The sequence below is a fragment of the Bubalus bubalis genome, chromosome 12 (genome assembly GCF_019923935.1).
Source record: "Bubalus bubalis isolate 160015118507 breed Murrah chromosome 12, NDDB_SH_1, whole genome shotgun sequence".
NCBI classification, from domain to species: domain Eukaryota; kingdom Metazoa; phylum Chordata; class Mammalia; order Artiodactyla; family Bovidae; genus Bubalus; species Bubalus bubalis.
The window spans coordinates 88,164,494-88,169,356 of NC_059168.1; the positions used below are offsets into that span (position 1 = coordinate 88,164,494).

General features: G+C 47.4%; 1 pseudogene; it reads right to left on the minus strand.

The window, feature by feature from the left end:
* Positions 1-3,721: 3,721 nt before the first annotated feature.
* Positions 3,722-4,387, minus strand: LOC123328726 (annotated as a pseudogene).
* Between the last annotated feature and the right edge of the window lie 476 nt (positions 4,388-4,863).

The window sequence follows — 4,863 nt, forward strand, 5'->3', positions numbered from 1 at the left end:
ACATTTCCTCCTCCAGGGGATTTTCCTGACCTAGCACTCGAACCTGGGCCTCCTGCAGCTATTGCATTGGAGGGGGATTTCATTACTATCAAGCCACCCGGGAAGCCCTGGAAAACAGAACATAAGGTGCAAATGGAGGATTTAAAAAATATACTAATACCTGTCTCTTGCTTCCTCCCTCCCTCCTTTCTTCCTGTGTCCCTTCCTTCCCAGTTTGCTCTGAGATCTGGGGAAAGCCTCAGCTTCCTCATGGGTAAAGTAATAATGTGGATGATATTATGGACAGCGTTGTCTCCCCCAGAGTCACAGACTGAAATCCTAACTCCCAGGACCTCAGACCTGACTGTATTTGGAGACAGAATTTTTAAAGAAATGATTGAGGTAACGTGAGGTCACACGGTGGGCTTAACCCACCATAAGTGGGGGGGAGATTAGGGCATAGAAACACACAGAAGCGTGATCACACGAGGACACGGGGAGACGCAGAGCGTCTATAGGCCAAGGTGAGAGGCCTCAAGGGAAACCAACCCTGCCGACGCTTTGATCTCAGACTTCCAGTCTCAGAATAAATTCTTGTTGCTTAAACCGCCTGGTCTGTGGTGCTTTGTTATGGCAGCCCCGGCACATCAATACAGATGTAAATCTCCAGGTAGAGAAATGTCACTTCTTGCTGCTGGTTACCCAGGGTTGGGGCAGCTAGGAGTTAGGCAGATGAAGCTGGGTCTCTAGAGGGGTCTGGAGCCTGTGGTCTGGGACCTAGCACTTGTCTGGCTCGCTGTCTTCACAACCTCGATGTTCTCTGGTCTGCCTTTGGGGAGGAGTACGTGCTGCTGGCTTCCTCTGCCCCAGGCACTGTACGTTCTTGGCAGAGTTTGTCCACTGAGCAGGTAAATGTGACGGGAAGGAGAGCCTGGTGACTTATTAAGTGGCGTTGAAAGAGCGAAGAGAAAAACTGGAGACGGACTCACCACAGTGAAGGGAGGGGAATGAGGTTACTGCTGTGGGGTTAGAAGGGCACTGAGCCGTGAGCTGGTCCAGACCATGCATCTCACAGCTGGGAACTGGGGCCCCAGAGGAAAGGAGACTTATCCAAGACAGGGCTACCTGTAGGCTACCCATCTGAACATCGCTGGCGATGCTTTCCTGGGGTTGTCCTCATTCGGAGAATAGGAAAGGAAAAGAAGAGGTTCATTTCGTATTCACAAATGCCTAATGCAGAGAACAAAACACATTTAAACCCTAAAAGTCTCCCAGTGAAATGGCTTAAGTTCACTCTTTGCTGTGTGGAGGAGTCATTGCTGCTGTTGTTCAGTCATTCAGTTGCTCAGTCACGTCCAGCTGTTTGCAACCCCATGGACTGCAGCATGCCAGGCTTCCCCGTCCTTCATTATCTTATGGAGTTTGCTCAAACTCAAGTCCATTGATTCAGTGGTATCATCCAACCATCTCATCCTCTGTCGCCTTCTTTTCCTCCTGCCATTGGTCTTTGCCAGCATCAGGGTGTTTTCCAGTGAATTGGTTCTTCACATCAGATGGCCAAAGTATTGGTGCTTCAAAATCAGTGAGTCCAAAGAATATTCAGGGTTGATTTCCTTTAGGCTTGACTGGTTTGATCTCCTCAATGTCCAAGGGTCTCAAGAGTCTTCTCCAGGACCACAGTTCTAAAGCATCAATTCTCGGTGCTCAACCTTCTTTATGGTCCAACTCTCAAATCCACACATGACTACTGGAAAAGCCACAGCTTTATACAGACCTGTGTGAGCAAAGTGATGTCTCTGCTTTTTAATATGCTGTCTATGTTTGTCAGAGCTTTTCTTCAAAGAAGCAAGCATCTTTTAATTTTGTGGCTGCAGTCACTGTCTGCAGTGATTAGAAACAGTTAAATATTATCATCCATCCACTGTGTGTGAATGACTGTGAAGGGCAGGAAAACAGGCAACGAGCTTATCTCGGCTCATCTGAGAATGACCCTCATCGCCGGCATTGTTTATGTTCTCTGGGACCTGCGGCTCCAATCACACCAGTACTTTCTCCTGGTGAAGTGGAGTGAGGGTCACAGGAGGCGGGCAGGGTAGGATAAGCACTGTTGCCTGCCATGGAAAATGCTGGAATGCCTGCTTTTGTTGAGTCCCTCCTGGACCAGGGCGCCTCAACCTGGGTCTTGCTCCTGCAGCCCTGTCCTCGGTCCTGCTCTGGAGAGGAACACAGCCACTCACAGGCCACATCTACACCACCTAATGGGCCAATGTTAAACGTTAAACACCCCTTAAACACCCTGGCATTACCCTTAAGAGGTAGTCTGATAAATGGGCTTAGTGACCTTTGTCAGATGGAAGAAAAAACAGAGAGATGGGATGAGGGCAGTTGCTGGGGTTCAACTAAGTCCTGCAAACCATCACCTTTGCTAATGGGGAGCCCACGGCATGTGGCACATCTGTGGGTCTGCACCACTTGCAGGGCTGTTCAACTTGTGGGAGAGGAAGTGGAGGGACAGAGGAGCTGGGGGACCCTCACACCCAGGTCACCCTGCTAGGGGATAGGCTGAGCTGGGACTCACACTCAGCTCAGCCCTGTTGCCAGGCTGTGTGCCCTCTTCATTCAACTGCATTGCCCCCATGGGGGTATTTCCTGAAAGCCTGTGACCTGCTAGGAGAGGAACCAGAGCTGATCCCTGAACTGGGCCCACAGCCTGGCACCAGGAGGCTCTCCCAGAAACCCTGGGTGGGGGTAGGTGGTGACATGGGGGGCACATGCCTTTTAAATCAGAAGTTTACGTCCGAAAAAAGAAATAATCATTGCTCCATATTTAAAAACACAAACAGTAGGAGAGCCAAGATAGGGTAGGGGATTAACAAGTACACACTATTATGTACAAAATAAGTAACAAGGATATATTGTACAGTACAGAGAATGTAGGCAATATTTTATAATAACTTTAAGTGGAGTATAATCTATAAAAATATTTAATCACTGTGCTTTACATCTGAAAGTAACATAATATGATAAATCAGCTATATTTCAGTGAAAACATACAAATATGGTAAAAGTAAAAATATAAATATACTAGTAATCAAAAGAAAGTCATAATTTTCTGATAGAAAATCAGAAAGTCAAATTTTAAGACAAAATGCATATATACAGATGGTCATTGCTTAATGATTAAAATTTTCAATCAATAAGGATCATGTGTACCAAAAAAATAGCTTCAACAGATATAAAAATTAATAGAATGGAAATAAATGTATACATTTACAATCAAAAAAAAATAAAATAAAAACACAAACAAAGTAAAAAGAAGAGAAGAAAATGAACTTCTTGTGTTTTCACAACCAGAAGTTCATTGCTATTTGTCTTTGGTATATTTTGTTTTGGTCTATTTTTTTTCTTTACACAATAATTTTCTTACCTTGTTGTAATGATCCCTTGATGGTAAGCTTAGGTAGACAGAACCTAAGTTTTTCTCATTTTCCATTTTATCCTTTCACAGTCATGCAATTGGTGCTCGATAATTTTTTTTTTTGACAGGAAAGTAGGATTTGTTGGTGGACATGAGTAAAGAGGGGCTTCTCAGATGACACTCATGGTAAAGAAACTCCCTACAATGCAGGAGCTTCGGGTTTGAGCCCTGGGTCAGGAAGATCCCTTGAAGGAAGGCATGGCAACCCACTCCAGTATTCTTGCCTGGAGAATCCTATGGACAGAAGAGCCTGGCGGGCTACAGTCCATGGGGTCACACAGAGTCAGACACGACTGAAGCAGCTTAGCATGCAGGCAGGTGTAAGGAAGGGACAGCTGCCATTTGTCCAGGGGGCCATGATTAGGGATGCATTTAACCCCACAACCATCTGAAAGGAGCCACCTTTTCTGCCACCATGTTTTAAAATTCATCCACATTAAACTTCATAAATCCCTATAACAAAAATCTTCTGGTGGCCAGGGAGCTTGAACATGGCTGCACGGAGGGTCTCAATCACCTGCCCCTTGTTCTGCAGCTTGGTGCGGGTGGACATTATGACTTGGCCCATGTGGACCCTGGCCACCGCGCCCTGGCACTTTCCAGAGGCACTGCGTACACCTGTCTGGAGCCTGTCAGATCCGATCAGCTCCAATGCGGACAATGTCTTAGGGATGCAGGTGATGTGGATGGGGTGGAGCTGTGCGCAGATATGAGAGCCATCTTTGCCACAGCTTTTCACCAGGTATGTGTCGGCACAAGTGTAAGCAGTCTCCAGGGCTTCAGTGGGAACTTACCTACTTTCGTCTCCTTCCGTCCCGGGTCAAAGATGTGGATCGCAGCATCAGGGACACCTCAGCAGAAGCGAGACTTTGCGTACAGCTTGTTCTTATGATGCCAATACTGGTAACGCCAGGCTGGGAGGCGGCCCATGGTGACACCAGGAACGATGAGTCAAAAATCTGCTGGGAGGCACTGAGACTTGCTGGTGTCCATTGGGAGCTCAATACACAGGAATTCCTCCCAGCAATGGGAAACGTCTAAGAATGGAAGGACCTGCCCCCACGGGCGGGAATACTCCATCCGTGAGGCAATTCAAGGAAAAGTTAGATGACCTCCTGATGGGAGAGTGGAAAGAGGATGCTGTGACAGGGGGATTTCCAAATCTGATGGAGCCTGGGTCTGGCGGACCAGCCAGGCCTTTCACAGGGAGCGGGAAGCTTTCCAAATGGAGCAGAAGCAGCTCTCTCATCAGTCTGCCTCCTGCCCGATAAGGGTGTTCACTGTGTTGAGGACTCGGCTAGAAATCCATCCAAACTAAACTGAGGGTTTGTGGGCACAGTGGTTGGAGCAGGGCTGTTTCCTGCAGAGGGTTGTCTTTCCATCACAGCTGAGACCAAAGCCTGAGA